The 23940-nt window shown below is 39.5% G+C and overlaps 1 pseudogene across 1 annotated transcript; it reads right to left on the bottom strand.

Annotated features, from left to right (window-relative positions):
- Window positions 1-5644: 5644 nt before the first annotated feature.
- LOC110204136 (cytochrome P450 2C23-like) lies at window positions 5645-18862 on the bottom strand (annotated as a pseudogene). Its single transcript, XR_013484170.1, has 9 exons — window positions 18637-18862; window positions 16416-16577; window positions 15961-16110; window positions 15457-15617; window positions 14097-14273; window positions 9349-9490; window positions 7959-8146; window positions 6435-6576; window positions 5645-5962 (listed from the first exon to the last, which is right to left on the bottom strand). The product of XR_013484170.1 is annotated as a cytochrome P450 2C23-like (transcript).
- Window positions 18863-23940: the final 5078 nt, after the last annotated feature.

Below are 23940 nucleotides of genomic sequence, written 5' to 3'. Positions count from 1 at the left end.
AAATGATATGAGAGTTGAAGGAAATAATATCTATAAAATGCTTGATGAATCTTACAGTGCTAAAGAGAGCCATAGGATCATAGTTAGAGTTGGATGGAAAGTTGGAAGATATTGAGTCCAATGGCTTCATTTGACATATGAGGAACTGAAGCCTTAGTTAAGACAAGTGGCTTGACCAAGGTGACATAGAGAGTCATCAGCAGAGCTTGGATTTGATCCTCTGTCCCCAAATCCAGACCCTTTGCCAGTATCCCAAACAACCTCATGGTTTGCACTACTGAGCTCACATGATACTTTGTGGTGGTCAAAGGAGATGATGCACAAAAATTGCATTACCCATTGTAAAGCACTATAATTATACTTGTGTATAACTTTAAAAGCTATGTACAGGTCTAATAATGACATAGATTCTCTTATTGCCTCTAAATTGAACCTCAGAATAGAGCAAATGGGAATGAAGTAGAATTCCATCTTGTCTAGAATGCTCTGCAGGGTTTGAGGGTTTGATGGACCCAGTGCCATTTTATCCCCAAATGGGAGCACTTGGAAGACCTCCCACTCAGTAGAACTTTCTGGCTCCCCGCATGATAGTACCCAAAAGTGTTCATGAGCTGTGTCTCCATGCATGAGGTCTCCCCTGATCATAATGATCAGAGATGTTTGATTCAAAGTGTGCTCCCATCTTTATATGCAAGTAGGAAAAATGAAATAATAAAAAGTGAGCCCCCTTCTGAATGTAGGTCACTCTTTCTTGTCCTTGCACCATGTGTCTTCCATCTGTGTGGAACCAATCAGCAGGAATTAAATAATAGCAGTGCTGGTTTAGATACATAGATAAGTTTCAAAGAAATTTAATCCTGCTCAGAAGTTTGCGTCAGGTTCAAAAGAGTCATGGGTGGTCACCAGGTCCATATCTCCTATAAAAACAAAAAAAGTTTATCTCTGTTTGGGTGAACCATAGTTCAGGCAGGATCCCAGTTTTGGCTGCCATTCACTGGGTGCATGACCTTGTGTAAATCTTAGGCTGTCCCTGCTGAAATTTCCTAATGTCTAAACTAGGGGCAGGGCAGGGGGATATAGGGTATCACAGGATCACAAGAGATGACTGAGAACTAGGTCTTCTGGTCTAACATTCTTAGTATTTAGGTGGAGGAAACTGAGGTCTAAATATGGGAAGGGACCTGACCAAGGTCAGAGTGGTAGCAAATAGTAGAGCCAAGATGGCCTTCTCTGCCATTGGTATATACTTCAATGGGTCTGTGATTGTATCAGTGGGAGGACTCCTTTTGACAATGCAAATGGCAATCCAGCCACAGCTTTCCAGGCTGGACAGCTTTTGGGGGAATGCTTGTAAAAATTCTCCATAGAGGCAGGATGTAGATGTGTGCTGATAAATGCTTAAAAGCCAGCTCTCTCTCAAAATAAAATGTATATTTGACACGCTTTTAAGTTTAGTCTGCACTATTACTATTTTCTCCATCACATTCTTAAATACAGAAATAAAAGAATAGATCCAGCTCTTACTTGTGGTATTTGTCAGATGTCCAAGATGAAAATGTTCACACTTAGAATTTAACAACCAGCTCTCCTGAGATGGATTGAGATGGCTGTATCACACTGTTGGACAAGAATCATTTTATTTTGTTTGTAAAGCTCTTAGAATCTCTTTTGCCCCAACAAAGCAAGAGGATTTGGTAGAATAGCACCTTTGGACAAATTTTCCAAGGTGATATAATTCCGTTGGATGGAAGAGGGGGACCAATGCTCTGGGAATTCTCATGTAGTAATGTAAACACCATAATCTCATAGAATCCCTTAGGATTTACCTTTCCTTTAACTTTTTTTTTTGTCCTTCTCTTGAGTCTTGTGTTTGAAAATCAAATGTTCTATTCGGCTGTGCTCTTTTCCTCAGGAATATTTGAAAGTCCTCTAATTCACTAAATGTCCTTTTTTCACCTGAAGGATTAGACTTAGTTTTGGTGGATAGTTGATTCTTGGTTGAAATCTTAGCCTCTTTACCCTCCTAAATATACTAGTCCAAACCTAATCCTTTCAAGTGGAAGTTGATAAATTTTGTGTTATGCTGTCTGTTTTCCCACGATATTTGAATTGTACTAACTGCTTTACAATTATCTCATTTGATTCTCACAAAAACAACCCTGGGAATTGAGTGCTATTATTGTCCCCCATTTTACTGATAAGGAAAGTGAGTCAAACATAAGTTAAGTAAATTGCCCAGGGTAACACAGCTAGTAAGTGTCAGAATCTAGATTTGAACTAAAGTCTGCCTAAGTCCCAGTATGGCATACCATCCACTGTGCCACCTAGCTGCCCCAAAAGAGGGAGAGAGAAAGACAGATAGACAGGCACAGAGCCAGAGAGAGACATAAAGAGAAAGAGAAAGACAGAGAAAGAGACAAAAAGAGCCAGAGAGAGGAGAAAAGATGGAGGTAAAGAGACAGACAGAGGATATCTCAGCAGATGTCCACTTTTTGAAGTCTCCAATCACTATTATTTCATATCTCCTCTCCCTAACTCCTTGCTTGTTTCCTCTTTCCATCTAGGTAAAAACAATAATATTGTTTCTATATTCCCCTCTGTTGATCTTCATTCCAGTGGCTCCCCTTTTGCTTTTCCTCTTTCTGGAATTTCTTCACATGCTACTACTTACCCTTACCTTTCCCCTTATCTGTGCTTTGTCCTTTTCCTTTCAAATACTGTATACTCATTCCATTCATGGATCTCATCCTTCCATGTCTTGCTGATACCAAAAAGGTCAAATTTCCCTCCATCCTGGAGAATCAAAAATTCCCCTTGCCTGCTCCAAATACTTTGTGAACTAGTTTTTAGAGATCTGAGGCCATGAAATTTGTTGGGGGATCTTTCCACAGACTTGGCCTGCTGTCAATGTCAAGGTGTATTTTGCTACTATTCTTCCCACACTGTAGCTACCCATTATACTTAAAATGCATATGAAAACCACATAGGTAGGTTTCTTTCCCCACAACCTTTTCCTTTTCAACTTAAAGCCCTTTTAAAAAAGATTTCAAAGACTCCAGTCATATACCCCCTTACTAGCCCATGTGAGGTGAATGTTCTCCCTAAATCAGGAGCTTGTCATCCTTCAAGTTTAAACCACAGTCCAGAAGTCCAAACTCTTTCCTCATTTCTATAAAACCTTCTATTTTGCCCACTTCAGTTATGTGAGATAAAGCATTCCCAATCAGTCTCTCACTTTTTTCCCTAGAGTATTGCTCTTTCCCTCTTTTTTCTTTCTTCTTGGTGGTCATCAATACATAACAAAAACACTTTCAAGCCCTCCATTTCTTTAATAGCCTCTATGACCTTTCAGTGCATTAGGAGTTAGAGGAGACTTACAGCATCTTTCCCTCTTAGCATGTAAAGTATTGTTCATCCTTCCTTTTGGAAGAGGACCAATGACATCTTGGGGTGATGTCTTGAATTATTCATGAATTATATTTAAATGAAGGGGTCAGCTTCACTCTCTCTTTCAGCAAAAGTTTGGGGCAAGATAAAAGTCAGGAAGACTGGTGATGGCACAGGATATATTAAATGGCCTTGGCAGCTTTGATGTCTGACTAAGATCCAGCTGCCTTCATGGCCATTGGAATACATTGTTTTCATCCACTCATTCCAACAAGGGGAAGTCGCTATATGCTTTAGGTTGACATCCCCTAAGTCACAAATGGGTTTCAGGCCTGTCACTTACCCTCAACTTGATTTAGCTGGTCAGCCAAGATGGTTTTAGCAGGATTTGGCCATAGCACATACTACAGCTTCTTGGGGGCTACAGGTGAGATGTAAATACTGTATCCTTGTATGGTCCCTTCTGATTACTCACTGTTATTTACCTTTGTACCTAGGTATATAGTTGTACAGATGACTGGGCTTGGAATCAGGAAGACTCCTTCTGAGTTCAAATCGGCTTCAGACACTTACTAACTGTGTGACCCTGGGCAAGTCACTTAACCCTGTTTGATTCAGTTCCTCATCTACTAAATAAGCTGAAGAAGGAAATGGCAGACTGCTCGAGGATCTTGTCCAAGAAAAGCCCAAAAGGGGTCATAAAGAGGTGAAAAAGTGGCCAATAGGTAGATAGTTTTTCTAGGAGTTTGGCCATGGAAAGGAAGAAAGAGAGATGAAGGCAATATAATTGAGACTGAACAGAGCATGTAGAGGGATTCCCAGGTGGCTTTGCTGCTGGCCATGTGTGACTCAGCACTCTTGTGCCTCTAAGATGAAAAGCCAGTCATGCAGGACTCAGATATCCTGAGCCTCCAAAAGTGGAAGCAAATCTATTGTTGACTCAGCAGATGTTCAAAAAGGCATACTTTGTCTTTTCAAAGTTACAAAAGTTCTGAGTAAAATATAGGCAGAAAGAGTCAGCCAGGGAATCTCTGGGAATGAGATTTTTTTTGATTAGTTTTGTTTTAAGGATGAGGGAGAAGTGCATTTTACAGTAAGCAATAGGATAGGAATCAATGGATTTAAGAATATTGAAAATTAGGGAAAGACAGGGGAGGTTAGAGGTGAAACATCTCAGCAGAGAGAGGGGAGGTGAGAGCAAGGGCCAAAGTAGTGGGGTGAGTGGTTAGAAAAAGAGATGCTACCTTCTTGTTTTTTCTTTCCAGTTCCTCTGCCATATTAGAACAAAAGGAAGAAAGTTTGTGTGTGATGGTGGAGAGATGACTAAGAATAAAGAATTTTAGAAAAGAATAAATTAGCAATACATAATCTCAATTTTCTTAGTGATGTATTAAGTTCAGTGTTATGGTGAGAGGGAAGGAGTGAGATGAAAGGAGAGGCCCCAGTAAAGAAGAGTAATCTTAGAATAGATACTGAAGGGAGAGGGTAGTCAGTTGGGGCAGAGATCTGTGTTCACTTGCAAGGTTATAATAACAGAGAAGGCAAGTGGTAGCAATAATTTCTTGCTAGTTTTCAGTAAAGTAGTGCATGTTCCATGGGACAAAGGGATGTGGGATTTGAAAGTGGAGAGCAAGTTGAGTTAGAACTGGCTCAGTGCTGAAAGGAGGAAAGTGAAATGAGAAATGCAGTAAGGACCTAAAGCACTGATGAATGGACTCACCCCACTGATCAAAGTATCATAGATGGAGACTCATTAGGGAATTCTGAGCCTACCTAATCCAACCCATTCATTGTAGAGGTGAAGAATCTGTTGTGAGAACAAATGGTGAAGTGACTTGCCCAAGCCACACAAGTTGTTATCATTAGGGGCAGGATTGATCTCAGGTCCTCTGCCCCAAAGCCAGGAATCCTTCCCTGTTACCACATTTTCTTTGAAGTCATGAATCCTCAGTGTATGGAAGGAAAAACACATATCTGCATGTCTGGAGTTGTTAGCAACATAGCCCTGTTCATTCTCCCCCAAATTCACAAACAAGAGCTATATAATAAAAAATAGGATCATCTGGAAGGAAACATGAAAAGAAAAGTACAAACAAATATGGTTTGGAGGGGGATATTTTACAGATCTTCCTCCACACCCTAAATCTAGAATTGAGGATTTGCCTGGAGGTATTGGTTCAAGGGTTGCACATGAATGTCTATAATGCAGCCCAGCATATAATGACATACAAGATACTCAACAAGGCTGTCATGTCTCTGAAATTTAAAACTCATTTTAATCAAGATGTGGGAATTTTTCTTTCCCTCAAAGGGATTCCAGAAAAACACATGAGAGTATTCAGTACAGAAGATGAACCAGCTTGCTAATTCACCAAATCAACTTTGTGTTCTTCTCAGTGAGGAAGAAAGCACAGTTGGTACTGTGGTGGAACGGTGCTGAATCCAACATAATTGGGCTTTACTCTAATTTCATTTGGATCTCCAACTGGTTTGAGAGTGAAGTTCTGTAGAATGGTGGTAAGGAACAAAAACACCTCCATCTTCGCCAGGCCCTCTCCAGCACAAGACCGTTTTCCTAGAAAGAAACGGAATTCTGCTTAGTAATCTTCATGGAATATCACAGTCAGCCAGAGTGAAACAGACTTGCTGATCCAGCACAATAATGGGAAAAGGAGTAAAAGAGAAATAAGTATATGGGCACAAATGGTGAGAACTATTATTATTAGTTATAATTCAACCATTAATGGCCATAAGGAGAAGGAAGGAATTCCTTCTTCACAACATTCTTCTCACAGTAACCCTTGTGTAGTGGATCTTGCAATGGAATTAGAGGGCAGGTGAGCCAGGCAAGAGGCTCTCATCTATTCAGGGCTCTGAGAAAAAGCCAGGTCATGGGAATACTAGAAAAGACAGTGTATGTCATGTCAGAGTGGGCTATGTGTCTTCAGAAGAACTGCCAGGAGAAGGCTCAGCCAGAGGAGAGTGGGAGAGAGAATAGGATTCTCCTTTTAGGGTGAGAGGTAGAGATGAGAAGGGTTTCTTTTTACCAATAGAAAAAGGCATGAAGTGGTCACTTTTCTTGAATTTCCCGTTCTCATCCAGGAAGTGCTGTGGGTCAAACTGGTCAGCCTTGGGAAACTCTTTCTTGTCATGCAACACTGGGGTGAGCAGTGGGAATATTGTTGTGCCCTAAAGGGAAGAAATTCCAGAGGAGAGTCAGGTATCATTACGAATATCCTTTGTAGTCTAGTCCCAAGAATCTTCAGAGACTCACTATGTTCTCTAGTACAAAATGCATACTTCTTTGCATGTGCATGAGATGTCACACCATTAAGAATCTGCTTAGCCCCAGTCTAGCTTTCCAGAGTGATGTCCCCATTATTGTCCCCATCAAGCCTTCCTTGGGGCTCCAGCTGAACTAGTCCACCTGCTGTTCCCCATCCACAAAGCTCCCTCTGTGGTCTTCATGACTTTATAGTGACCATGTCCCATACCTGGAAGCCACTCCTTGCTCACTTCAGCCTTTTAGATTCCCCAGCTTTCTTCAAGGATTGGCTTGGGTAACCCGTCTTACAGGAAACCTTGGCTGAGGTGCTAAGCTGTTTGTGCTCTCCCTACCCTCATTTCTTTGGTCTATACATCATGTGTGCACCTGCTGCCTGTGGGACTCTGGGCAGAACATGTGAATGGCCAGTGCCCCAGGCAATGCTTAAGTACTCTAGGGGCAGACCAGGCTACCTTCTGAGGGAGTTTCTTCAGCAAGAAGCCACTTTGCCAATCAAATCACAGCTTGGGTCTGAAGGAAAGAAATAATACTTTAGGCTGACTTTCCTGGTTCCAAACTCAGCTCCCTCCTGCACAAGCTAAAGTCTTCAGTGGTCAAAAACCCTTCTATTCTCGCCTTGTTTCAATAGCATTTGGCCTAGCAAATTTCACGTAGTAAGTTCTTACTGAAGCCTTCATGATTTCAACTGAACAATGCCTCAGTGGGGTACATTAAATGTGAAGTTAGGTGTGATGCTCCCTTCACTTTTCCTTGAGGGAGAATAGTTTTGCTCAGCCATTGCTAGGAAACTTCAATCTAATTCATTTTAATTCATTCACTGTTTATTTAGCAACCCCAGAAAGCAGTATTTTAGAGTCTAAAGACCTAGGTTCAAGTCTCAGCTCCAACACTTAAATGATCTTAGGGAAGCCATTACACCTGAGACTCAATGTCCCTATCTACACAATGGGACAGATAATAGTATGTATACATTCTGCTTCACTGCCTAGTAAGAGAAAAGGACAAAAACATTTCTCTTGAGCAACCTCACCCTGCTACGTTCCCTGTACATTTTCTTTCCAGAGCATTACTGTGGTGAATGAGAAGCAGGAAGAACAGAGATAAGGGCACACTTTTCTCTTATTCTTCATTTAGCACCACATGCAAGTAGGCTGTATGTAATAAAGCACTGCCTCAAGGAGAACTTTAAGTGAGATCATGACAATGGGACTCCTTTTTCTCATGTCCATGATGAGATCATTGGAATACATAATGTTTAACATCCCATTCTCCCAAGACTACCAACTTTGGGGAGGATATATTCTTGGAAATGGATGTCCTGGTTCACTGCATGGGGTACGTTGAGAGGTACGAGGTCAATGAATCTTTGCACTTCATGCACCACAGCATCCATATAGGGCATATCTTGTCTGTCCTTTATGGAAGGAAGTCGATTATGTCCAATCACACGTTCAATTTCCTCATGAATTTTTGCTGCAGAGACAAAAAATACAAATCACCACTCAATGTTCCACTCTCCTGGGAATTCTCAACTGAGCCTGTTTGGAATATCTGCCCGTTGTTATGACCTAAGATGATTCTCACATGGGCTCAGTGTCCTCCTCCTACTCAGTCAAGGATACAAAGGCTTCTGTAATAGCAATAGGATAAACTTCCATGATTTACTGGATGGGAGTCAGAAAGAATTGTGTTTACATTTCTCTTTAGACACTACCTGTGTAAATTCAGGCAAGTCATTAAATCTATGTAAGCCTCATTTTGTTTGTCTGAAAAATGAGGATCATGAATTATCTGTCTTCTAAGGTTCCTTACTCCTCTAACCCTATTATCGTATGATTTATAAAATGGAGATTAAAAACTGCACCTCCCTTAGCAGGCATGAAATGAAATTACATGTTAACTTATTTGTAACACCTCACATTCTTTATGATTATTATGCCAGCTTTTGTTGTCAAAGAAAGTCGATGCCTTCATTTGAATTTGATAGTGCTGGTGATGGCATTATCATCTTGATTTAAACCATTCACCAGCTGTGTATCTCAGCTCCTGTCTCAATACCCTGAGCTGCTGAGGCATAGAATCTCAGCATTACAGGTGACATGTTTTCACCTAGTGCCATCCATAGCTGAACAGGAATCCTGACTCTAATGGACTGAACAAAGGGTCAACCAGCCTTTGCTTGAGAATCTCTAGTAAGCAAGAACTCACTATTTCCTGCGCAGCTGAATGGACTTCTGGAGAATTTTAATAGTTGGTAAGTCTTTCCTTACATGAAGTCTCCATTTGTCAATTTGTAAGGTCTACCTATGGTTCCTACTTCTGCCTCCTTAGATCCAGCAGTACTACGCCTGGCAGAAGGCAAGCCATTTGAGGAAAGGGGTGTTTCATTTGAGTCTTTATATGCTAAGCATAGAACTGAGGGTGCACAGTGGGAGCTTTATATTTGCTGTTTAAAGTGAATTGAATTCCCCATAATACACTGCCACATGCTTAAATAACAAACAGGTCTTGTTCAAGGGTCCTGTTTTCTTCAATATGCTACTGTCTGACCTGTTGCTGATCTGTGAGGAAGTCATGCAAATCCAATAGGGGGAAAGCAGAGGCCTGATCCTGAGCAAGCTGCAGGGATGGGAAAGCAAGCCTGGTCTGAAAGCATGGCAATTCGTGTACTTTACCTTGGACCTCAGGATGTTTCAGAATGAGCAGCAGGCCATATCTTACGGTGCTGTGCGTTGTCACTGTTCCTGCACTAAATAAATCTCTTCCTGTCATTTTTAGATTTTCCAAGTCAAATTCAGACTGGGGATTATCTTTCTCCTAAAGGAGAGATACAAAATAGATTAAGTAATGAGAGACAGCAGGGAAAGCCATTAGTAACCATGTGAAGTTCTTAAAGTTTGTCCTAGGAGCCCTCCCCCACCTTCATTTCCCTACTCTAAGACAGAATAACCTTCCTAATGCCCTTAGGTTTCCCCTGTTCATCCACAGACTTACCTTTCCTAGGCAACCTTCTTCCCATCCAGAAACATGACATAGTGAATAGAGCACTAGGCTTTGAATCATTAAGATCTGAATTAAATTTTATTCTCAGCTAAGGGGTCTGTGTCCATGGGAAAGTCATTTAATTTTTCTGGGCCTCAGTTTCCTCATATGTAACAGGAGAGACCTGGATCCTTTCAGCTCTCTATTTATTATCTATCATATATGTGGCATGGTGAGGACCTGATAAAGTAATTCACTTAAAAAGTTGATAACCTGCTAAGAGACCTCGCATGCAGATACTTTTACTACAAAGCAGGACAGCATTTTATTTAAAAAAAAAAAAAGGATTTCAGATTTTCAGAACAGGGAACTGAGAGAAAAGTCTTGGGGCAAAAGAATACAGAATTTCAAATTTTGTAGGGAGAGGGAAATTCAACCAGCCAATTTGTAACTGATCAGAAGTTTCCTTTTCAAAATCTCCCTTAAGTGGTCAGCCAGCCCCAGGTTGAAGATTTCCGTACATGGGGAATTTATTACTTAATGAAGAAATTTATTACATCTTGGACATTATCCCCTTGTGTGGAGATTAAATGTGTCTCTGTAACTTCAAATGACTGCTATGAGTTCTGCCTTCTGGGAAATGAGGAACCAAAGGAATTCTAACCCTTTTGTGGGACAGCCCTTAAAATTAGGTGGCTGCTAAGACTCCTTCCAACCCACAGATTCTATGAAATTCTATGAAATACGCAAGCTCCTAGGATTTATAGCTAGGACGCATCTTGGAGATCAACTGGCCTAGCACATTCATTTTAAAGACAAAGAACTTGAGGCCTACAGAGGTGAAACTATAATATTAAAATCAAAGCAGATCAAGTTATAGTATTAAATAAGTAATAATGCAAATACAAGCTTCATCCTGAATAAAATAAGATGGACTTACAGCCATCAATCTTGTAAAAATGAACAATTTTGAAAGATTTATGAACTCATGTCAGTTCAACTAGCAAACATGAGCACAGAGGACTAATGATGAAGTATGGTACCTGCCTTCTGAGAGAGAATTCATGGACTAGTATGTAGAAAGGGACACATTTTTGCACATGGCCAATACAGAAATGTATTTTTCTTGACTATGCTTGTTTGTTAAGAAGGTTATTATTTGTCTTTTTTCATTGGGTGGGAGAAAATAAATATTTGGTAAAAGAAGACAGACTTCAAGAAAAAAGGGTGGGTTTCAGGCATTTCCTAAAAAACAGAAACTCAACATGAGTCAATTATTTGACCTGCAAAACTTCAAACCAGACAAGCATAAAGTAAATAAATTAATGAGAAAAGATAAAGCAATGGAATCAATACTCTCATGCTTGTATGTCAGCTTAACACTATTTTTAAAAAATCTCCCATTGGCCCAGCGCCCCTGGAAAAAAACTGAAAATTGCAGAGGCAATAGAAACAGAGTGGCAATATATGGAAGGAGGGTGTTAAAAAGTTCTTAAGAATACCTTCATTTCAACCTGAAAGAAAGTCTCTAGTGAACAGTTCAATGATGTACGCCTGGTTCTGTAGTGTTTAACATTTTTGTCAGTATATGAAATCAGTCAATCAACAAGGAAGTATAAAATGTATTTTCTGTGCCAAGCAGAATGCCAGGTAATGGAGATATAAAAGCAAAGGATAAAACTAAGACAGCCCCTACCCTCTGGGAGTTTCGATTCTACTGAAGGAATACAATACATATAAATATAAGTACACATGGGATCCATGGAAAATAAATGCACGAATATTTGGGGGTGGGATATTAACAACAGGAAGAATAAGAGAAAGCTACTTGAAAGAGGTAGCAGCTGAGTGTGAACGGATATTAGGGCTGCTAAGAGTTGAGGAAAGAGAGTGAGAGCATTCCAGGGAGGGTGGCCAGACTGTATAAAGGTAAAGAGGCAAAACATGGAATATTGTGTACAAAGAAGAACAAGCAGGGCAGCTTGGCTGGGGCACAGAGGGAGGCTGTGAGAGGGAAGAATGTGTAAGCAGCCTAAAAGAGAGGCTGCAGCCAAATTGTGAAGGGCTTTAAATGCCAAATACATGAGTTAGTATTTTCTCTTAGGAGCCCTGAAGCTTCCTATCATGGGAATAACCCAGAGAGTCTTGCACTTTATGCATGTTTACTTGGCAGATTTGTGAAGAATGGATTGAGGGTCTGGATGCTTGGAGAGCTGGTAGGAGAGAATTGTCACTGTCTGGGTAAGAGATGCTGGTGATCTGAACTAAGGTGGTTATGATGTTAATACAGAGAGGAAAGAGTTCATGACACTGCCATGATGGTGTTGGGGGAGAGAACACATTTACTCTCCTCCCCACCTCCAGCCCTGAATTCTCATGACTTACTTGGACAATCAAGAAAGATCTTCTTCCACATTGTTTAATGCTCCCAAACCCAGTTTTCCTTCTAGGGGCTGTTTAATTTATTGATTGCAGGGATGGGGAGCCTGCAGATGTCAGGCCACATGTAGCCTTCTAGATCCTTAAGTGTGGCCTTTTCACTGAATCCAAATTTTAGATTTGTTCTGTAAAATTAGAAGGCCACATGTGGCCTAAAGGCCGCAGGCTCCACACCCCTGATTTACACTCTAAAGGAAGGCAGGAAAGAAGTATTTATGAAGCATCTAAATGTGCTAAGCACCTTACAAATAGTATTTCATTTGATCTTTACTATGACCATAGGGGTCGATATTATTATATTCATCTTGCAACTGAAGAAATGAAGGAAGACAGAGGTTAAGTGACTTGCTCAGAGTTATACTATACACTATACTATATTATATTACATGATATTATATGATATTATGTGATATTATGTGATATTATGTGATATTATGTGATATTATGTGATATTATGTGATATTATGTGATATTATGTGATATTATGTGATATTATGTGATATTATATGATATTATATGATATTATTTGGTATTGTATCGTACTGTATCGTACTGTATCGTATTGTATCGTATTGTATCGTATTGTATCGTATTATATTACATTATATTATATTATATTATATTATATTATATTATATTATATTATATTATATTATATTATATTATATTATATTATATTATATTATATATTATATTATTTATATTATATTATATTATATTATATTATATTATATATTTATATTATATTATATTATATTATATTATATTATATTATATTATATTATATTATATTATATTAATACTATACTATATTATACTATACTATACTATACTATTTTATATTATATTAATACTATACTGTATTATACTATACTATACTATACTATACTATACTATGCTTTGCTATACTATAATATAATATACTATACTATACTATACTATACTATACTATACTATACTATACTATACTATACTATACTATACTATACTATACTATACTATACTATACCATGTCTGACTCCAGATTTGAACACAAGTCTTTTGACTTCAGGCTTGGCACTCTATCCATACCACAACCTAGCTTCCTGTATCAGTCTGAGTGGAACCATGTAGGACTGGAGGACAGTTAAGGATTAACTAGAATGTTGGGCTGATGTCCTGATGACAACTCTGAGCTGGGGAGATTATGAGATACCGTAAGTGCTTTATTTGTTTTCTGAATAGGTTTGTGGGTTTCTGGGAGGCTTTTGTATCATCTTCATTTTTCTGTGAGGCAAAATTAATACTGTTCCCTTCCTGAAATTAATTAATTTTGAGTGATTTTATGAGAGAAAATTATAGCTAGATTTTGAGCTAGTATTATATAATGTTTAAAAGTTCACCACGTCCTTTAAAAATTATCGTCATGACCATTCTGGGAGACAAATGCTATTATCCCCATTTTACAAATGAGGATTATGACTTACCCAGGATTACACAGCTAAGAAGTGTCTGAATTTGGCTTTGAACTCAAGTCTTTTTGACTCCAAGCCCTGCTCTGCATCCCATTTCTCCTGTTTAGAGCTTACTTTGTATACATTTGTTTACATATAATCTCCCCCATAAGACTGTGAACTCTTTGAGGGCAGGGGCTGTCTTTTGCCTCTTTTGTGTCTTTGGCACTAAGCGGAGTGCCTGGCATATAGTAGTTGCTTGGTAAATATTTATTAGTTGATTCCTATTATCACTCTCCAATACAATATCCCCTTCCAAACAGGAAAGTCCAGATCACCAGCTCATCACCCAGAAAAGCAGAACTCTTCCAATCTCATTTTTCCATCCAGACTTCAGATAAGGGATACGAGCAGACCAAAGACCAGTTACTAGAAAGCCAGTGGCATCCTTGGGGGATGTGGGTACTTTGAGGTTCTCTCTCATGTCCCTTTCTGTGCTTGTGGCCTGTAAGAATCCTTGGAATATCAGCCTTACTCAACAAGTAAGGTGCTTCCCCCATGCATCTTACCTGCTGCATTTTGGAGAGGTAGCAGTCAATGTAGTCCTGAGGGTTGTTGGGGTCCAGGACCTTCTGATGCTCTTTCACTCTTTCCAAAATGAAATCTTTAAGTTCCTCATTAATTTTTAAAATTCTTTTGTGTTCTCCAGGGAGGTATGCTCTGAATGCTGGTAAAAAGTTGTAGAGCTGCATACACACACCCCAAACCAAAACAAACACATGTGAATTTACTGTCATGAAGAAACTATTTAAAATCTCTCATTATAAATTAGAGATTCCATTTCTTTTTTAAATTTAATTAAATTTTTCATTGACAAAATATATTTTCTCTCTCATCTTCACTGCACATTGGTACAAACAAAAAAGAAAAACAAAACCATCCAAGAAAATACACATAATGAGGCAAAACAAATCCCCACCTTGTCAAGAGGTTCATAAATCCTCTCAAATCTAACCTTAAGTTGTCAAATATCTCAAAACTAATCTATCTGGTGCTGTGCTACCCACTGAGGTGACCAGATGGCATAATATTTTGTCGTTGTTCAAAAGAAGCTCATATTTGAGTTAAGGGGAAATCTACTTGCCTTCGAATGGCCAACTGAAAAAAAAAAAGAAGATAAACAGGCACCAAGGTATCCAATTAATTCAGTTCAATTCACGTTAAGTTAATAAAATGCATCAAGCATTTTTTCCGTACTCACTATGAACCAAGTCCTAGGCTATGGTGCTATAGACAACAATGAAGCAGTCTTCATCCTCAAAAAATTTACGTTCTACCACAGAAGGGTTTAGCTAGAGTACCTATTCCAGACTGTAAGTACATATTCCAGAATGTAAATGGAACAGAACATAGGCAAAGGAAAAGAAAGCTTGTTTTTCAGCTGGATGAGGATCTTCAGTTCTGGCTTCAGTGGATGAAGGTTTTCATCCTACATGTCCATCCATTGTAGAGGCAGAGCCAGATCACCACCAGAATCAGTGTAGGTTACTCATCTAAGTGGCTTGCCCTTCCTATTCTCTCCTGGATATCCTGGGCAGGTTCTTTTTGATAACTCTTTTACTTGGTCACATCTGTGAAGAGATACCCCAGGCGCCAGTCAAACACTTCTCCATATAACTTCAATTTTAATGATCTACATCTAGTGCAGGTGCCAACTAGGAACAGGATATCTACCTAATAGATTATGTGAGAGCCAAAGATATTGCATGATGTTATTGTCCTTGAGTGACATGTGTGTGTGTGAATGTGTGTGTGTGTGTTCTCATGAGCGTTGGGACCTTGGCTAAGAGATGAGAGGCTATGGTATATTGATCTTGTTGCTGAAACTCAGCAAACAACCACAGAATAAGAAGAGAGTTCTGGCCTTACCTGTATCCATGGTTCGTTAACGAGGCGGAAGTTTTCATTTAACAAGTTCATCAGATGGAGAAATTTCTCATCATTGTACTTGAATCGGTCACGGAAGAGGATAGAGCAGATCACATTGCATGGTGCACAGCTAAGGATGAAGGTGGGATCAGTGGGCTGACCTAATGTGGAGACAAGTTACCAAAGGGGGAAAAAGCAACTTTAATAGAAATGTTTCCAATCAGATGGGATATGGGCATCATACTTAGATAGGGTGCTTAGTTCTTTAAAGGCTAATGAATATTATTCTCCTGGACGATGTCTTTACTTATAGGGAGGCTAGATAAACTTATAATGCCTGAGCACAAAAAAAGAAGGGAGTTTTCTGACCGGCAGAGTTATTATCTGGTAAGTAGATGAAGGCAGAGACTTTTAAAATGATTCCCAAAGCAAATAGCATTTAGGACTGGGAGTAGGTGAGCAGTTGGACCCTACATGCCCAGGAAGAAAGAACTGAAAACCAACCCTTTGTTTTCCTGAGCTCCTCCACCAGGCATTGGGCTTCTTCTTGAACTCGCTCTTCAACGCTTCTCTTCCCCATCCCAAAGTTCCTTAGGGTCGTCAGGGTAAATCTGCGGTGTTGTTTCCACCTCTCTCCGCGACTGAAAATAAGTCCTAGGTAGAAGAGAAGAGGACATTGGTTATTCTTACATTGGAAGGGGAGGGCACAGTGTGTATGATGGCTATGGAGTTTCTGGCTTAGTTCATTGATCAAGTTTAATTTTATTCACTTCAAACTAAAATACAATGACAGAATGGCAGGTACCAGGTACCTACTACATGAAGGTCTTCTGCTAGGTACTGAGAATAGAACAATTAAAATGAAACCAGTAACTATGTTCCAGAGGAGGACGTTCTACTGGAGATACTTTGCCATACATTTTGCTTTTCTGTGACTCTTTTCAGAAAACTAAACTTACCATGTCCTTTGGCTACATCTCCAAACATTGGTAAGATTCCTCTATCCATAAAATTATCTCCATGATCAATTAGAGCTTCCTTCATAATGTTATATCCATGTAGCACCACAACACGCGGGTTCCAATATGAAGAGTATAGATGGGGCCATATTTTTCAGCCAGCTGTGAAAATGCCAAGAAACAGGATGAATTCAGTGTGAAACTTTAGAAAGTGAGAATTTCTCCTCACAACTGCTTCATAACATGCCATATGCATGAGTTCATGTACGCAGGCAAGAGGCTATTACAATTTCTAACTGGGTGATCATAGCACTTCCGGCTTCAATGATTATTTATAAGCAGAAGATTCCCACATTCATATGACCACTTTTCAACTCCACATAGCCAACTGCTTAGAAATGGATTTCTCAACCTGGATGTCCTATTGGCATTGCAAACTTAATATGTCCACAACACAACTCATTTGTTTTCCCCTAAAACTACCCTTTCCTCCAAACTTACCCATTTCCCTTCAGGGACCCCAAGAGGCAGACTTCTCTTAGAGGAACCTACATCAACCCTGATTTAAGGCCATGGATTTATATTTGACTTTTCATTCTTACTTATGTCCAATTAGCTATGGTCAAGTCTGGTAGAATTCATCTTCATGTCTCCCACACCTATTCCATCTTGCCTCCTCACTTGTCCATTAAACTAGTTAAGACCCTCATCCCCTTCCCCTTCTTTACACTACTGTAGTAAACTTGTGATACAGACACTCAAACTAGTCACTCTAATAAATCACCCTGAGGGAAAGAGAAAAAGGAATGGGAAGAAAGAAAAAATCAAACTACCACCAAATTCCCTTGGAAAATAACTGAAATGACCCAGGACCATTACTCAAGAGCCTTTGTAATTGACCTTTTCATGTCAATGACTCCTGCCCTTACACCTAGGCTCTGCTTTCAGTCCAGGCCAAACACTCATCCTTTCAATGAGGAGCAGTCACTGTAGAGAAGGGCCCCACCTTCCTCACCATCACCACTACCAGTTACTAAACAACTGACTAATTTGTTAATTTTCCCTAAGAAGCACAACGCCTTTGCAACTGACATGCATCTAAAATATCTTACTCTATATTGTCTCCACAATAGTGAGCACATAGTAGGTACTTCATAAATGATATTTTATCCATTCTTTCAATGGCTTCCAAGTTCAATCCTCTGCTTCTAGTATTTCTCCTTTGCAATGAATAATCTGCACAACTAACAACTTACTATTCCTGTGGCACAGTTCTGAATGTGCCATTCCTCTACTCAAAAGTCTGCAGGGGCTTCCTACTGCCTCCCTGACTTGGCACTTAAATGCCTCCACAGCTGCCTCCAACCCAATTGTCTAAATTGATTTTGTATGGCCCCTCATCCCACACTTCACATTCTTGCCATGTCCTCTCTTATCTATATTATCTCCAACCTCCTTGCCTTTGCCCAGACTGTCTACCATGCCTGGAATTTATTCCCATTCTCTCTTCCAATAAGAATCTGTTACTTCCCTCAGCATCCTGCTCAGGAGTTCTCTCCTACTTGAAACTTTTTGACTGCCCCACTTACAAATGCTTTATCTGTCCTCTAGTTACCTTCTACTTGGTTATCTATGAATTTTTTGTATCCCTCTAGTAAAACATAAGCTCCTGGAGGACAGGAACTATTTCTTTTCTTTTTTTGTCTTTTCTTTCTTTCTTTTTTTTAAGCAATTGGGGTTAAGGGACTTGCCCTGGGTCACACAGCTAGTAAGTGTGAAGTGTTTGGTCTGATGCTGGATCTGAACTCAGGTCCTGCCCCGAACTATTTTCTTTTCAAGGAGAGAGTTGCATTAACCACATGTTTCTCTCCTCTGTCTGGCACAGTGCCTGGCACATGGAAGTTAATGAAGAAGTTCTCATTAATTGAATGATTTGTTTTTGTCTTTGTATTCACAGAGCCTAGTGTGCTGCATTGCAAGGGGCCAATATTTGGTTCTGTAATTTAATTTCTTCTGCTGTTACCAAAGTTTTGGCAAAACAACTATTGCTTGCCTAACATCATTGCTAATGGAGATATCACTCATAGAGCCCTTGACTCACACCATCCATGACATAGGATTCTAAATCACCATGAGTCTTGATTCAGTTATCTATTTGAACTTTGTGTCTCCTCCTACAGCCCAAGCAGCCAGATCCAAAACCCAGATCCAGTCCCTTTACCTTAGATAACGATTCAGGCATGTTCTTCAAATCCAATTGCAGGATGTTGCCAATAATGGGAAGAGGAATGGGACCTGGGGGAAGCTTCCTCCTTTTGAATCCTTGTCTCCATAGAGACAAAAAGATCAGCAAAAGAACACAAGTCAGTAGGGCAGTAGAGGTGAGTCCCCAAGGATCCATTCCTGACAGATGGTCCTACAACTCTCAGAGGTATCAGCTCAGATGGCAGACTTTTATCATCATTGGTAGAAACAAGGGGTGGGAATGCCCAGCCAATAAACATTTAGTCCTTGTAGGCAAACAGGATTTTTTTTCCATTAACTCTGATTAGTTTAGCAATCAAGAGGTTATTATGTTGTTTTTTGTTTGTTTTAGACTCTGTCCCTGACCCTAAACTGGCACTAAATTACATAAGGAGAATGGGAATAGGGAAGGCTTTTGTCCAGCTCATTTTGTTGGAGGTCATGGGCTGTCAACAATCAAATTTCTGTTGGCCCATGAGTGTGTGTTTAGCAAGGAGGGCAAATCTCCAAATTCAACCTGAGAGGAGGTTGTGGTGGAGATCAGATTGTCAGTAGGCTTGACCTCATGTTAAAGGGCTCAGATGTTATTTCTTATCTCTTCAACTCTGTCAGGCTTAATTGCCTTCTTAACCATACTTGTTCATTCTTTACTTTGAAGAACATTCTTCTTGAGAGAGAAGATGGCAGCAAAATAGGTATCAACAGGCTTTGCCAAGGTGGAGCCAAGATGGTGGAGCCACAATGGTAGAGTATAGGGAGGGACTCACTTGAGCTCTCCCAAACACCACCAATACCTTTTTTTAAAATGACTCTAAACAAATTCTAGAGCAACAGAACCCACCAAAAGACAGAGAAAACAAACTTCCAGCCCAAGACAACTTGGAAGTTTGGCAGGAAAGGTCTATTGCACCGGGTGAGAGAGGAGTGCAGCACAGTATAGGCCACACCAGCCCAGATCCGGCCCAGCAAACCAGGAATTTGCCTTCAGAGGCCTTGTAAGTGACTGAATCAGTGGCAGCACTGGCAGTGGCTTCTTCCACAGCTGAGCCCAGAAAGAGGTGGGGGGTGTCAAATAACAAATCAGAAGGAAATTACAGGGATGTTTTTTTGCTAGCCCGGGGCAGAATTCTGCTGGTTTTTTTTCCCTTACTTGGATCCAGGGCTTGATCCTGGGTGGCAGTCCCAGGTGGGGAAGAGCACTACCATTGCAGAGCTTGTGGCCACAGTGGAGGGGGAGCTCTCCTCACAGTTTCAGGGCAGAAAAGAGGGCTAGTGGATGTTCACAGACCAGAGCACAGACCAGGAAAGTGGTACACTTCTTTCCTTACATCATACCACCTTGGAAGAACTGAAAACTTACAGGTTCCTAGAAGTATCTCTGAAAACAGCTGCACAAAACCCCTGAAACTTAGGACAGTTCACCCTCCACCCAGGAAGCAGAGCCCTACCTGAACAAAGAGTTAAAAGTCAACTAATGGGCTGGGAAAATGAGCAAAGAATAGAAAAACAGAAACCTCTGAGTATTGAAAGTTACTATGTGACAAGGAAGATCAAAACACATGCTCAGCAGAAGAAACAAAGTGGAAGATCTCACATTCAAGCCTCGAAGAAAAAAATATGAATTGGTCTCAGGCCATGGAAGAGCTCAGAAAGGATTTTGAAAATCTAGCAAGAGAGGTAAAGGAAAAATTGAGAAGAAAAATGAGAGTGATGTAAGAAAATTGTGAAAAACAAGTCAACAGTTGGTGAAAGAGATACAAAGAATATTGAAGGCCAAATGGTAAAAGAGATCCAAATACCCGATAAGGAGAAGAATGGTTTAAAAAGGAGAATTGGACAAATGGAAAAGGAGTTCCAAAAGCTCGCTGAAGAAATTAATTCCTTAAAAATTAGAATGGAACAACTGGAAGGTAATGTCTGTATGAGAAATCAAGAAACAATACAACAAAATCAAAAGAATGAAAAAAAGAAGACAATGTGAAATATCTCACTGGAAAAACAACTGATCAAGAAAATAGATCCAGGAGAGATAATTTAAAATTTATTGGATTACCTGAAAGCATGATCAAAAAAAGAGCCTAGACATCACCTTTCAAAAAATTATCAAGGAAAACTGCCCTGATATTCTAGAACCAGAGGGTAAAATAGAAATTGAAAGAATCCACTGATCTCCTCCTGAAAGGGATCCCAAAATGAAAATACACAGGAATATTATAGCCACATTCCAGAGCTCCCAGGTGAAGGAGAAAATATTGCAAGCAGCCAGAAAGAAACAATTCAAGTGTCATAGAGTCACAATCAAGATAATACAAGATTTAGCTGCTCCTACATTAAAGGATCAGAGGGCTTGGAATGTGATATTCCAAAGGGAAAAGAGCTAGGGTTAATTAATGCACTGGGGCTGGAGTTGTGAACTGATTCAACCATTCTGTAGACCAATTTGGAACTATGCCCAAAGAACTGTAAAACACGTATGCCCTTTGACCTACCAATGTCACCACTAGGTCTATATCCCAAAAGAGATAAAAAGGAAAAGGACTTAAAGGTACAAAAATATTTATAGTAGCTCATTTCTGGGAGCAAAGAATTAGAAATTGAAGGGATGCTCATCATTTAGGAAATGGCTGAATAAGTTGTTGTAAATGATTATGGTGGAATACTTCTGTACTATAAGAAATGTTGAGCAGGATGCTCTCAGAAAAACTGGAAAGACTTGCACGAACTGATGCAAAATGAAATGTACTGTGTACAAAGTAACAGCCATATTGTAAGAGGATCAGCTATGAATGGCTTGGCTATTCTCAACAGTACAGCAATCCAAGACAATTCTTGAAGAACTTTCAATGAAAAATGTTGTCTGTCCCCAGAGAAAGAACTGATGGTGTCTGAATACAGATTGAAGCATACTTTTATTTTTTGCCAAAAGGCTATGAAACTGTGCATGCCTTTTGACCCAGCAATACCACTACTAGATATGTATCCCACATAGATAAAGAACAAAAAGTAAAAGGACCTATGTGCACAAAAAATATTTGTAGTGGCTCTTTCTGTGGTGGCACAGAATTGGAAATTGAGGGGATGCTCATCAATTGGAAAATGCCTGGACAAGTTGTGGTATATGATTGTGATGAAATATTCTTGTGCGATTTTGTACCCAGAAAAGTAGGGTGTTCTTGGAAAAACCTGGAAAGACTTATGTGAACTGATTCAAAGTGAAATGAGCAGAACCAAGGAAACATTGTACACAGTAACAACAATATGCACAATGATCGGCTACAAGTGACTTAGCTATTCTCAGCAAGGCAATAATCCAAAACAATTCCAAAAGTACTTATAATGAAAAATACCATCCACCTCCAGAGAAAGAAATGATGGATACTGGATGCAGATCAAAGCTTACTTTTAAAAACTTTTTTTATTTTTCTGATTTTGTTTTGTTTGTTTTTTTCGTCTGTTTTCTTTCGCATGACTACTATGGAAATAGGTACTGCATGACTGACCATGTAAAACCTATATTGCATTATTTACATTCTCAATGAGGGGAGAAGAAAGGGAGAGGATTTGGAACTCAATTTTTTATAAGGAATGTTAAAAATTGTTTTATATGTAATTGGGAAAAAACAACACATTGAATTTAAAAATTAAGTGGATAAAAGGATAGAAGAAAATTAAGAAGAAACACAGACAAGCAGCAGAATAGTTTTGAAGGTTATATGTGAATTTGTTATAAACTTTTCAAATTGAGGGGTTCAACATGGCAATTGATAGTTCCACATAGCATCCTTATTTGTGTTCTCCTGTGAGTGCGGACATGCCCTTTTTTGGTGTTTAAATTTAGAATAACTTTTTAAGGCACAAAAAACTGGCAACAGATGAGCAACTCACACAGGTTCTGGCTTTCACAGCACTGACATTTATCTCAATTCAATTCCTTTCAATTTTGATTTCTTTTCAATTCAGTTCCATAGAGTTCTAGAAACTGGGGAGCTATCTTGATGCAATCTAGGATTTTGGGAAACATATCTCAAACCATTTGAATCCAGTCCTTTCTTTTAGCCTCCACATGAATAAAAGCCAGAATTGCCATAAGGTATGCAGTGGTGAGGAGCTGATAAATTTGCTGTGATTGGTAAGCTTACCTCCAGGCTACTCAAAACTGCTAATTCTTTTCTTTTCTGGTTATACTTCCAATCCCACATTTTATTCTTATGTGGCATAGTGAATACAGTTGGCCCTGGAATCAGGAAGAACTGGGTTCACATACTTGCTATGTGACCTTGGAAAAGTCAATTACCCTCTTATTGCCCTCAGAAAATTCTAGGGCAGCAAGTTATATAGAAAGTACCAATCCGCATCAGTATAGAAAAACTTTCAATAGAGAACTTTATGCAGAGTTGGAAGATGTGGGTTAAAATTCTGCTATCCACGTCCTGGTTGTGCATACTTGGATAAGTCACTGAACTACTCAGGGTCCAGGTGTTTGCATTTGTAAAATGAGGTTAGTAACACTTGCATTAGTTGCTTTGGAAATGTTGTGAGACTTGAAGGAAATAATGCTTGTAAAATGCTTGGTAAATCTTCAAGTGCTAGAGAAAGTCATAGGATCACAACTGGACCTGGATGGGAACTTGGAAGCCATTGAGGCCAAGGCTTCATTTCACTTATGAGGAACTGAATCCTTAGTTAGGGCATGTGACTTTGCTAAGGTCACATAAGGAGATGTCAGCAGAGCTTGGATTTGAACCCAGCTCTTCTGACTCCCAGGATACCAAGCTGCCTCACTATGTGCACTGCTGACCGCACGGGATACTTGCAATACTCAAAGGATATGACACATACAAATTACATTATACCCTATAAAGTACTATAATTATCCTTCTGTGTGAATTTAAAAGCTATATAAAGTTCATTATCACCTCCAAACTGAACCTCGGGATAGAACAAATTGGAATGAAGCAAAATTGCATCTTGTCCAGAATGGTCTGCAAGGTTTGAGGGTTTGATGGACCCAGTGCCATTTTATCCCCAAACAGGAGCACCTGGAAGACTTCACCATCTAAATACAATCCTTCTGGCTCCCTCTGCCCATGACAGTCCCCAAACCTGTTCATGACCATGTATCTCACTGTATGAGGTCTCTCCTGATAATAATGACCGGAAGGTTGATTCAAAAGGAGGTCCCATCTTTACATGTAATTGAGAAAAAAATCCTTTTTTAAAAAGTAAGCTCCCTCCAAAATCCAGGTTATTCTTTCTTTTCCCTACACCGTGTATCTTCCAT

The sequence above is a fragment of the Phascolarctos cinereus genome, unplaced genomic scaffold (genome assembly GCF_003287225.1).
Source record: "Phascolarctos cinereus isolate Bilbo 61053 unplaced genomic scaffold, phaCin_HiC Scaffold_116;HRSCAF=667, whole genome shotgun sequence".
Taxonomy (NCBI): Eukaryota; Metazoa; Chordata; class Mammalia; order Diprotodontia; family Phascolarctidae; genus Phascolarctos; species Phascolarctos cinereus.
This window is presented reverse-complemented; position numbering and strand designations above follow the sequence as displayed.